A 13,265-nucleotide genomic window follows, 5' to 3' on the forward strand; every position below is an offset into this window, starting at 1 on the left:
CTTGCAGGGGTGCCCTGGGTTGGTGGTCCAGAACCCAGTACTGTAACTAGACATTTTAGCATTGTGTTTAACAAACAGCATCGGCACCCCCTCCCCCCCCAATATACAAAGAAGAGCCAGTACGCGGCCAAAAATATAGGGGCATGGCTTCATGGGGAGGGGGCGTGACCACAGAGCTCCCTTTTACACGTTAGGCAGGTAGAGCTTCCGTGCTTCCGTTTACAAATTACGGCAGGCATAGCTCCCTTTTATACATTACAGCAGGCAGAGCTCACTTTTACACAGCACAGCAGGTCGAGTCCACCTTTTTACACATTAATGCAGGTAGAGTCCCCCCTTTATACATTACGGCAGGCAAAGTCCCCCGTTTTTACTAGAGATGAGCGGGTTCGGCTCTCAGAGAACCGAACTGTACCGAACTTAACCATTTGAGTCCAGTTCCGAGCCAGGCTCGGGTTTTCCCACCTGACTCAGAAACCCAAATGAGGCAAAACTTCAGTATCCCGCTGTCAGAGTCTCGTGGGATTTGGATTCCATATAAGGAGCCGCGTATTGCGGCCATTTTCACTCCAGTCTCTGAGAGTGTAGTGAGAGGACGTGTCTCCATCCTCGGTGACTGTGTGGGGGCGGGAAAGTGGGGTGGCGAGTCTTGTGCTGTGTTGTGCTGCTCAGTCCAGTCCAGTGTAGTCAGTGTATTGTGTTGCATCAGTCCAGCCAGTCACAGTGTTGGTGTCCTCTGCTGCTATATGTCCCCAGTGCTGCTGGCTGCTGTATAAGTCCCTTGCATTTTTGCTGTGTTGTCTTGCATCAGACCAGAGGTAGTGTCTTGTGCAGCATCTGTCCAGTGACCAGTCACAGTGGTGGTGTCCTCTGCTGCCAAATATCCAGTGTAGCTGTATAAGTCCCTTTCAGTGGTGCTGTGTTATCCTGCATTAGACCAGGGGAAGTGTCTTGTGCAGCATCATTCCAGTGACCAGTCACAGTGGTGGTGTCCTCTGCTGTTATATGTCACCAGTGCTGCTGGCTGCTGTATAAGTCCCTTGCATTTTTGCTGTGTTGTCTTGCATCAGACCAGGGGTAGTGTCTTGTGCAGCATCAGTTCAGTGACCAGTCACAGTGGTGATGTCCTCTGCTGCCATATATCTAGTGTAGCTGTATAAATCCCTTTCAGTCGTGCTGTGTTGTCCTGCTTTAGACCAGGGGAAGTGTCTTGTGCAGCATCAGTCCAGTGACCAGTCATAGTGGTTGTGTCCTCTGCAGCCATATATCCAGTGGTACTGGCGTATAATTCCCATGTTACTGGCGTATAGTTCCCGTAATATTGCCATATAATTCTCGGAATACTGGCGTATAATTCCTGTAATACTGCCATATAATTCCCGTGATACTGGCATATAATTCCTGTGATACTGCCATATAATTCCTGTGACATTGCCGTATAATTCATGTGATATTGCCATATAATTCTCGGAATACTGGCGTATAATTCCAGTGATACTATCATATAATTCCTGTGATACTGGCGTATAATTCCTGTGATACTGCCATATAATTCCTGTGATACTGCCATATAATTCCTGTGATACTGGCGTATAATTCCTGTGATACTGCCGTATAATTCCCGTGATACTGGCGTATAATTCCCGTGATACTGCCATATAATTCCCGTGATACTGGCATATAATTCCTGTGATACTGGCATATAATTCCTGTGACATTGCCGTATAATTCCTGTGATATTGCCATATAATTCTCGGAATACTGACGTATAATTCCTGTGATACTGAAGTATAATTCCTGTGATATTGCTGTATAATTCTCAGAATACTGGCGTATAATTCCTGTGATACTGCCATATAATTCCCATGATACTGCCATATAGTTCCAGTTATCCTGCCGTATAATTCCATATAAATCCATATAATTCCATATAAATCCAGTCCAGTGGTGCTGCCATATAACTTCAGTGGTGCTGTCCTGTGCAGTATATTATTTACTCCAAATAAAGGAGTTATTAATAATTAATCCAAATAATTTTTAGTGTTTGCCCTGTGAGGTGTAGGGGTACGCTCTCTTGTGCCGCATATTGTGTTATATAACTCCAGAAAAATAATGGAGAATAAAAATTTGGAGGATCAAATAGGGTTAGGAGGAGAAAACAAGAAGAAACTGCATGGTCGACGAGCTAGAAAAGATTGCTTTATTCTAAAACATAACCTTTATTAGATATACATTAAATCATATAATTGTTAGCCCAGACTACAGTGAAACATAAGAGTTAAAATCAGACAAACTAACATCAATGTGAAATCTAGAAGATAGGAGATTGTGAATAAAGAAGTTTAAAAGGCGTGTCCGTGTGTGTTGTGTACGTATAACACTTATAAGGTTACTGTATTTATTTAATATGTTACCAATATTGGATCCATTAAAGATATAATTATTTATATTTAATGGCTGTTACAATATCGATGGTAATCGTTACTCTCACTAGTAATTCGAGAGAGTCGATTTAATTTCATTTATACCTATTCACTTAACAGGAATATCTCCTGGGAATTAATCCAAAATATGGAGACTGTAAGTATCAATAGGTATAGACATATAAATTGACTTCACTAGAGAGTTGATTGGGTAATTAATGTCGCCAACTGTCACCGCTAGATTATTACGTGATGTAATCCTAGGCCAAGGTCAACTAGAAGATGGATACATATGTCTTATATGCACTCATCACAAAGATAAATTATCTCACATCCACTATCTGTATTATTTTACAAAAATAATACAGATAGTGGATGTGAGATAATTTATCTTTGTGATGAGTGCATATAAGACATATGTATCCATCTTCTAGTTGACCTTGGCCTAGGATTACATCACGTAATAATCTAGCGGTGACAGTTGGCGACATTAATTACCCAATCAACTCTCTAGTGAAGTCAATTTATATGCCTATACCTATTGATACTTACAGTCTCCATATTTGGGATTAATTCCCAGGAGATATTCCTGTTAAGTGAATAGGTATAAATGAAATTAAATCGACTCTCTCGAATTACTAGTGAGAGTAACGATTACCATCGGTATTGTAACAGCCATTAAATATAAATAATTATATCTTTAATGGATCCAATATTGGTAACATATTAAATAAATACAGTAACCTTATAAGTGTTATACGTACACAACACACGCGGACACGCCTTTTAAACTTCTTTATTCACAATCTCCTATCTTCTAGATTTCACATTGATGTTAGTTTGTCTGATTTTAACTCTTATGTTTCACTGTAGTCTGGGCTAACAAATATATGATTTAATGTATATCTAATAAAGGTTTGTTTTAGAATAAAGCAATCTTTTCTAGTGCGTCGACCATGCAGTTTCTTCTTGTTTTCTCCTCCTAACCTCATTGTATATATACTGTAGTGGACAGCACCCCCTTATCATATCAAGAATTGTCTCATATAGGGGAAGAGGGGTTCAGACTAGTGAAGGTATGGTGATGATTCACATACGTTCACAGTATTAAACATATATCGAGTGTGCAAATACCCAATCTCTGAGGATAAAATAGGGAAAGATCAAGCACCACTTCCTCCTAGTGCTGAAGCTGCTGCCACTAGCCATGACATAGACTATGAAATGCCATGAACGTCGTCTGCCAAGGCCGATTCCCATTGTGATAGAAAACTTGCCAATATGCCATTTACGACATGGAGTGGCAAGGAATGGCTGAGGCCCTGGCCTATGTTCATGGCTAGTGGTTCAGCTTCACATGACGATGGAAGCCCTTATAACTGAGGCCTTGACACTTATGTTAGTGTTAGACGTGCGTCCGGTATCCGCCATTAATGCAGTGAGATTTAGACAATTGATGGAGGTATTGTGTCCCCGATACCAAATCCCATCTAGATTCCACTTCACTAGGCAGGCGATAGCGAGATTTTGCCATTTAATTACAGTGATTTGGACATATAATTATTAATTACAGTGATCTTGCCAATTAATTCCAGTGATTTGGATGTATAATTACAGTGATCTTGCCAATTAATTCCAGTGATTTGGATGTATAATTATTAATTACAGTGATCTTGCCAATTAATTCCAGTGATTTGGATGTATAATTATTAATTACAGTGATCTTGCCAATTAATTCCAGTGATTTGGATGTATAATTATTAATTACAGTGATCTTGCCAATTAATTCCAGTGATTTGGAAGTATAATTATTAATTACAGTGATCTTGCCAATTAATTCCAGTGATTTGGACATATAATTATTAATTACAGTGATCTTGCCAATTAATTCCAGTGATTTGGATGTATAATTACAGTGATTTTGACAATTAATTCCAGTGATTTGGACGTATAATTATTAATTACAGTGATCTTGCCAATTAATTCCAGTGATTTGGACGTATAATTCCAGTGATTTTGCCAATTAATTCCAGTGATTTGGACGTATAATTCCAGTTGGAATTGTTTGTGTCGCTTGGCTTAGTCATACAGCTACCTCTTTGCACCTTTTCGACATCTTTGCATGAGATGCTGTTTGGGGCCTAGTTTTTGAAAAGTGCCATCCTGTGTGACACTGCCGTATGAGTCCAGGGGTACTGCTGTATTAGTCCTGGGATACTGCTGTATAAGTCCACCAATTGCAGATTTTTTTTAAAGTGACTGGAGCGTGCTGGAGATGCTGTCAGTGGACTGAACAATTGCGGCCCACTCTCGACATTCAGCCACTGCGTGACACTACTAGATGGGCCAGGTAGTTGTGTCGCTTGGCTTAGTCATACAACTACCTCATTGCAATTCTTTTTCTTCTTTGCATGATGTGCTGTTGGGGCCTTTTTTTTAATATCTGCCCTCCTGTCTGCCACTGCAGTGCCACGCCTAGATGGGCCAATTGTTTGTGTCGCTTGGCTTAATCATACAACTACCTCATTGCAATTCTTTTTCTTCTTTGCATGATGTGCTGTTTGGGACCTTTTTTTTTATATCTGCCCTCCTGTCTGCGAGTGCAGTGCCACGCCTAGATGGGCCAATTGTTTGTGTCGCTTGGCTTAGTCCTACAACTACCTCCTTGCAATTCTTTTTTTCTTCTTTGCATGATGTGCTGTTTGGGGCCTCTTTTTTTATATCTGCCCTCCTGTTTGCCACTGCAGTGCCACTCCTAGAAGGGCCAGGTGTTTGTGTTGTCCACTTGTGTTGCTGAGCTTAGTCATCCAGCAACCTCGGTGCAACCTTTTGGCCTAAAAACAATATTGTGAGGTGTTCAGAATAGACTGGAAATGAGTGGAAATGATTGTTATTGAGGTTAATAATACCGTAGGAGCAAAATTACTCCCAAATTCGGTGATTTTAGCTGGTTTTATGTTTTTTTCAAAAATCATCCGGATCCAAAACCAAAACACGAAAGGGTGGTTTTGGCAAAACGAAGCCAAAACCAAAACACAAAAGTAGAATTAGAACGAAAACGAAAACACAAAACACGAAAAGTGCCAGCCGCACATCTCCAGTTTTTGCACATTAGACAGGCAGAGTCCCCTATTATACACATTGTAGCAGGCAGTCCCTCTTTTTACGCATTATGGCAGGCAGTCCCCCTTTTTCACACAATATGGCAGGCAGTCACTCTTTTTTACACATTAGGCAGACAGAGTCCCCTATTTTGCACATTAGGCAGGCAGTGTCCTATTTTACACATTATGGCAGGCAGTCCCCCTTTTTTACACATTATGGCAGGCAGTCCCCCTTTTTCATACAATATGGCTGGCAGTCCCCCTTTTTTACATATCAGGCAGGCAGAGTCCCCTATTTTACACATTATGGCATGCAGTCCCCATTTTTTACACATTATGGCAGGCAGTCCCCCTTTTTTCTACACATTATGGCAAGTAGTCCCCCTTTTTCATACAATATGGCAGGCAGTCTCCCTTTTTTACACATTAGGCAGGTAGAGTCCCCTATTTTACACAGTATGGCAGGCAGCGTCCCCTTTTTTTTTTACACATTATGACAGACAGTCCCTCTTTTTTACACAATATGGCAGGCAGTCCCCCTTTTTCACACAACATGGCATGCACTCACCCTTTTTTGCACATTAGGCAGGCAACGTCCCCTATTTTACACATTATGGAAAGTAGTCCCCATTTCTTACACATTATGGCAGGCAGTCCCCAATTCTTACACATTATGGCAGGCAGTCCACATTTCTTACACATTATGGCAGGCAGTCCACATTTCTTACACATTATGGTGGTCATTCCGAGTTGTTCGCTCACTAACTGCTTTTAGCAGCATTGCAAACGCTAGGCCGCCGCCCTCTGGGAGTGTATCTTAGCTTAGCAGAATAGCGAACGAAAGATTAGCAGAACTGCTACTAAATATTTTCTTGCAGTTTCTGAGTAGCTCCAGACCTACTCCTAGATTGCGATCAGCTCGGTCCATTTAGTTCCTGGTTTGACGTCACAAACACGCCCTGCGTTTGGCCAGCCACTCCCCCGTTTCTCCAGACACTCCCGAGTTTTTCCCTGACATGCCTGCGTTTTTTAGCACACTCCCGGAAAACGCTGTTACCACCCAGAAACGCCCCTTTCCTGTCAATCAGTCACCGATCAGCAGTGCGACTGAAAAGCGCTGCACAAACAACAGCAAAACTGCTAAGTTTTCAGTAGAATAACTAAGCGCATGCGCGCTGCGTACCATGCGCATGCGCATTTAGCAACAAATCGCAGCATAGCGAAAATCGGCAACGAGCATTCAACTTGGAATGAGGGCCTATGGCAGGCAGTCCCCATTTTTTACACATTATGGCAGACAGTCCCCCTTTTTTACACATGCAGTCCCCCTTTTTCACACAATATGGCATGCACTCCCCCTTTTTTACACATTAGGCAGGCAGCGTCCCCTATTTTACACATTGACAAGCAGTCCCCATTTCTTACACATTATGGCAGGCAGTCACCATTTTTTGCACATTATGGCAGGAAATCGCCCCCCCCCCCCATTTTTTTTTTTTAAATTACACATAATGGCAGGCAGTCTTCTTTTTATGGGGGGGGGGGGGTTAGAGGGGGAGAGAGAGAAACAGTGGGTTATACTCGCCTTCATCTGTGACCTGCGATACGGCATCCACAGCAGGCTGTCAGTGGCACTCCTGACTGAGTCCCCTGCAGAGACGGCAGCAGCAGCAGGCGCCACCAGCGGCGGGAGGCAGGCGCTGCTGGCAGGACTCGTCAGAGACCTTTGATCGGAGGAGTATGCAGTGAGGAAGGGGGTGAATGCTGCGCTCACAGAGCGGGAGACAGGCGGGCTCTGGCGGCCGGTGGGAGACAGGCGGCAGCAGCGCTGGAGTACTGTGAGTGAGTACTGACAGTGGCTGCGGCCGTGCGCGGAGGGGGGGGTGCTGCCGATGGTGCGCCTTCAGTGCATGCGCGCTGTGGGCAAGGCACCATCGGCACATACCTAGTTACTGCCCTGCCAGAGCCAATTCAAATTATTTATGGACAATGTAATAGACAAAACCATTGCTAGTGGCTGCCAACCATAAAATATGTGGACAAACAGAAAGGATGTCACGGGTGGCAGGGCCAGCAGGAGCCGGGACTTACCCATCCGTGCGCTGTAGACAGGTCCCCTCCAGGGCTGCCGCAGCGGATGGCAGGCGGCAGCGGGAGTCCCAGCGTTCAGCGGGGGAGCATTGGGCAGTGGGTGGGACTGCTTGTGCGGGCTGCGCTGCACTGGGAACAGGGCGCTGCCAACTTGCTTCTGGTCACATGACCAGTGGAGCCAATCGGGAGGCAGTGTTCCAGGCAATTCCAGGGTAACCAATCCCAGGGAAGAGCAGGGGTTATCTTGGTCCTGTCTGGTGCCTACAGATGCCAGTGCAATGTCTGCAGTTGTTAATCCGCATGCTTGTGCTCTGTGTTCCCAGTTTCATGAGTCTAGTGCTTAGAACCTGGTCCTTATCTGGTATCTTGCAGCTCCGCCTCAAGCCTCCACCTGCTTGCAAACACACACCATGACCTGTGGCTATTACCGTGTACATGCAGCTGCCATCACTGTCCTGACGCTGTCCGGTCTAACCGTCTCAGACATCCGTGCCAGCCTGCAAGGCACCCGTCACCGCCATGGAGCACGGTCTACCAGTTCCAACACCTACGCTGACCCGGAGAGGCCTAGTTCATGTCTCAAGACTTATCTTCTTATTCTTTAATTGTGAATCTTTTCAATCCTGAGTACTTTTCGCTATATGCAAAGGAACTTTATCCAACCAGCCCGCTTCCTCCCTGGAGAGTCCACCACTCAAACCAAACCCAGTCCGGAATTATCAGCCCCAGCTAGTACAATTGTGACAAGTGAATCCTGCCCCTCACCACACAACTGACCCTAAGGATGACATATAAACACAATTTACTTAATTTAATATTTTTTTTCTTCTGAATTTCTCAAAGAGAAACTTTTGGCCTAGGGGTGCCGTGAAAAAAACTCTGATACTCTAGGTCCCCATGACTCAAAAAAGCTTGAGAACCACTGAGTTGGTGTGTTAATCTATATTTGTATTTGTACCCTTGTATAACTAATGACAAGTACCAAAAAGCACTTTATATGACAAGGGTTCAGTATAATTGGGGTCATTCCGACCCGTTCGCACGCTGCTGTTTGTCGCAGCGGTGCGAACGGGTCGGTTCTGCGCATGTGTGCTGCCCGCAATGCGCACGTGCGTCATTGCCCAGAGACGGCCGTTGCTGGGCAATGACAAGAATGCCGAAGAAAGCGATCGCTGCCGCGATCGCAAGAAGAGTGACAGGCGGAAGGCGTTCCGGGACATCAGCTGACCATTTTCTGGGAGTGAAGCAGCGAACGCAGGCATGTCCAGGCGTTTGGAGGGCGGATGTCTGACGTCAATTCTGGGACCTTCATCGCTGGATCCATCGCACAGGGTAAGTAACTGCAGGGCTAAACTTTTTTAGCATAGCAGGGCTGCACAAGCGATCGCAACCTTGCTATGCTAAAATACACTCCCCCATAGGTGGCGTCTAGTTGATCACACGAGCAGCAAAAAGTTGCTACGTGCAATCAACTCGGAATGACCCCCATTATACATGCGGTCACCATGATGAAATTCATAATTGCGACAACATAATGTTGATATGGTCGACAATCACAAGGTCAGCACTGATGACATGTTAACAATGACAATGGACCTTACTCAGCATCAGTTGCAGTTTTGCGCACTGGCTTATAAAACGGCAGTATGCAATTGTATCTCAGATCCGATCCATACTGGATAAGGCCAAATGTCGACAAGCAATTTAAACCTAGTCCTAATGTTAACCCTAACTTATGCATTGTCAACATTTCCACTATGTCGACATGGGAATAGATATGTAATCCCAGCAGACGGGATGTCAGCTGTCAGTATTCCGACAGCAGCATCCTGCCCGCCAGAATGCCGGCAGCGGGGCAAGAGCTACGAGTCCCCTTGCAGGAACGGTGGCTCGCTTCGCTCACCACAGCAACTATTCTCACTCTATGGGGGTCGTGGACACAAATGAGTGGGAATAGCCCCTGTGAGCCGGTATTCCGGCTGTCGGCTTCGTCGGCTGTTGAGACTCCAGCGTCGGGATCCTGAACGCCGAGATCCCGACCGCCAGGATCTCGTACTCATCCCGCATACCCGGCATTGCCGGCTCCTGAAGTGTTTCCTTCTCCCTCTAGATACTGGATGGGTGGACGCGTAGGCAGGGGTGTATCTAGGGGTCCAAGCGCCCCTGACAAAGTAAGGGTCTGGCGCCCCCACCCCACCACCTACACACATTTGAAATAAGGTGCGAGTATTAGAAATGGGGCACTGTCTTGTGGGGGAAGGGCGTGGACACAATAGTACTTCCAATTCAAATTATGCCACACAGTAGTGTCCCTTATTCACATTACACCGCACAGTAGTGTCTCGTATTCACGTTACACCATCCCTCCCCCCTAACCCACCTTTCCCACAGCCTGACCCTAACACCCCCCCAACCTCTTCAGTGGTGCCTAACCCTAACCCACCCTTCCTAATCTCCCACGGCTTGCCAGTGGAGACTTTGGCACCAACTGGAACCGGATTTTGGCTTTCTGCATCGCTATCTATGTTGGGATGCCAGCATCAGCATTCCGAGCAGTTTCTGGATGCTGGCGTCAGCTTTCCGACCGCCAGGATGCCAAACGCCTTAATGTCTCATGTGTCACCCCTGCCTGAACTTCCTCCTTCCCTTACTTACCCCCTTGCACCTCCCTCTCATGCCCCCTGTTCCTCTCTAGCCCTGTAGTTTCAGTCCCTCATTCCATCTCTCAGTCTCACCCACCCACACCTCTCACTCCCTCTATCTCCCATGTACCGCACTCTCTCCTTCCATCTCTCACATCACACCTGTACCTCACTCCCACCTTCCATCTCCCACACTTCTTCTTCACTCCCACCTTCCGTCTCCCCTGCACCTCGCTCCCACCTTCTATCTTCCATACACCTCACTCCCACCTTCCATGTCTCACACCTGTACCTTGGTCCCAGCTTCCATCTCCCCTACACCTTACTCCCACTTTCCATCTCTCACACCTGAACCTTGCTCCCTCAGATTATTTCCCCCTAGTACAGGGATCCCCCCTTCCTCTCAGACACATTATCTCCCTTAGCACAGAATAGCCCCCTTCTCCCAATATAGAAGATTCCCCCACCTCCCTGAGACAGATCTCCACTTATCAGCCAGTACAGCTCACACACAGAACCTTCTCCTGGTATGCGGTGTCTGCTACATTGACAGGTTAGGAATCACAGAGGACAGTGTCACAATGGGAGCCGGGAAGAGATGGTACCCGCACATTGTGACTGCATAGTGTGTATTATGTGTAATTAGTCAGCAAGTGCTGGCCAGGGCTGGTTCTATATTATATATTTGTGCAGTGTCTGACTAGGCATGTGGGGGGTGCCCAACATCAGGGTGTGCCTGTGCACACATGCCACCCACCCTGTGCATGCCTATGCCCCCTCCCCCATAGCAGAGCAATTAGCCCCCCGAGCCCCCCCTCCCCATGTGTCTCTGCTTCATGCCCTACCCCCTAATAGCAGTGTTATCAGCTGCTCCTACACCCCCATGTCTCCTCCCAATAACAGTGTCATATTCCCCTGTGCCCCCACTTTCCATAGTTCTCCCCTCATAGCAGTGCCATTACCCCCTTCCCCCACTCGCCATAGATCTCCCACTCCCACATAGCAGTGTCATTACCCCTCTTCCACCACTCCCCATAGGTCTCCCACTCCCACATAGCAGTGTCATTACCCCTCTTCCCCCACTCCCCATAGGTCTCCCACTCCCACATAGCAGTGTCATTACCCCTCTTCCCCCACTCCCCATAGGTCTCCCACTCCCACATAGCAGTGTCATTACCCCTCTTCCCCCACTCCCCATAGGTCTTCCACTCCCACATAGCAGTGTCATTACCCCCTTCTCCCACTCCCCATAGGTCTCCCACTCCCACATAGCAGTGTCATTACCCCTCTTCCCCCACTCCCCATAGGTCTCCCACATAGTAGTGTCATTACCCCTCTTCCCCCACTCCTCATAGGTCTCCCACTCCCACATAGCAGTGTCATTACCCCTTTCCCCCACTCCCCATAGGTCTCCCACTCCCACATAGCAGTGTCATTACCCCCCTTCGCCCACTCCTCATAGGTCTCCCCCCACATAGCTGTCAAAGTAAAAAATATTACATACAGAAAACATACAAACTCCACACTGATGAGTGGCTGTGCGTGTGAATACACGCAGCGTGCACAGCGATATATGGTAGCATACACATTCACACAGACAAGCCACAAAGATATATTCAACACATATTTCATACAACACATAAATTAAACATGTCAAGCACCAGACATTATAATGTATTAAATCATATAATAGAGTATAAAACCAGATATATATGTATTAATATAACGGAACAAGATAAACATGTCATGCTTGGTGTCAAAATAATCAGGGGAATGAGTGTGTTGGTTTGATAGCTGTCGGTAGGTTGTAGCTCATTGCAACAATTAGTTATGATTGAATGTATGAATATGAAGCCACAATTCAAATGAGAACAAAGACAGCTTGTGGGCAGGAAACCAGTGGCGAACCCCTATGATGTCATCTTCAAGGCTGGACGTTGCTTGCATATGAACTCACCAATGACACATCATGAATGAGATATCTCCCTCCCCTGGACCAATAACAGAAGACTCAGTCCCAGACATGTAGGTGATTCCTCTCACCCAAGAAGTTCAGTTGCTGTTTGATGTAGTTGCTGTTTGTTTTCTGGAGAGAGAGAGAGAGAGAGAGAGATGGAGCGGAGTGTGCATTGAGGGAAATGGTAATGTATACTGGCTGTGGCTGTATGGATTCTTTTGTAACAACTGCTTCCTGTGTAATTGTAAATCTGTAACCATATATATACTGTACATGTGTTATAATGTGTGCATAGCCTTTTAATATCAAATATATACATCTATGAGCTTTGGAACTCATACAATGTGTGCGAGTGCTTGTTTTCTCTTAAGGGATGCAGTGTTTGCGACGTACAGCACACTTTTATCGTATATAGTAATAAGATGCGCCTTGCGTCCGCAACATATATTAACGCTGGCATTTTAAATATTTATTAGAAATAATCTGAACTTCTCATAGCAGTGTCATTACCCCCTTCCCCCACTTCCCATAGGTCTCCCTCTCCCACATAGCAGTGTCATTACCCCTCTTCCCCTACTCCTCATAAGTCTCCTCCCCATAGCAGTGTCATTACTCCCCTTCCCCCACTCCTCATAGGTCTCCCCCCTATAGCAGTGTTATTTGCCACCTTCCTCTTACCATAAGTCCCCCTTTGCCCCATCCATATCTTACCTTTGTGCTGTGATGCTGCAGTGCTGGGGCAGGGTTCTGGCTCCGCAGGCTCAGTGCCTGGCTTCCTCTGCAGCTGCCGTCTGTGCTCAGCCACAGGCCAGGCAGAAAGTGAAAGTAAAGTCACTTCCTACCTGTGTGAGAGAGATCCGGCTCTGTGTGCTGCTGCAGCCTCCGTCCTAAAGGGCCCCATACACTAGAACGATAATGCCCGATTTCACCCCAATTCGGGCATTTGGAACGATATATTGGGTGAAATCTGGTATTTTTGTTGTGCTTTACAACCGACCCGATCCGATGCTCATTCCCGTGAGCATCGGATCACCCTAGATTCGACATA

The 13,265-nt window shown here is 46.1% G+C and overlaps 1 long non-coding RNA gene across 1 annotated transcript; it reads right to left on the minus strand.

The window, feature by feature from the left end:
• Positions 1-11,957: 11,957 nt before the first annotated feature.
• Positions 11,958-13,008, minus strand: LOC134935221 (uncharacterized). The gene is made up of 2 exons (XR_010179994.1): positions 12,929-13,008; positions 11,958-12,346 (listed from the first exon to the last, which is right to left on the minus strand). It is a non-coding gene; the product is annotated as an uncharacterized LOC134935221 (long non-coding RNA).
• Between the last annotated feature and the right edge of the window lie 257 nt (positions 13,009-13,265).

The sequence above is a fragment of the Pseudophryne corroboree genome, chromosome 6 (assembly GCF_028390025.1).
Source record: "Pseudophryne corroboree isolate aPseCor3 chromosome 6, aPseCor3.hap2, whole genome shotgun sequence".
NCBI lineage: Eukaryota > Metazoa > Chordata > Amphibia > Anura > Myobatrachidae > Pseudophryne > Pseudophryne corroboree.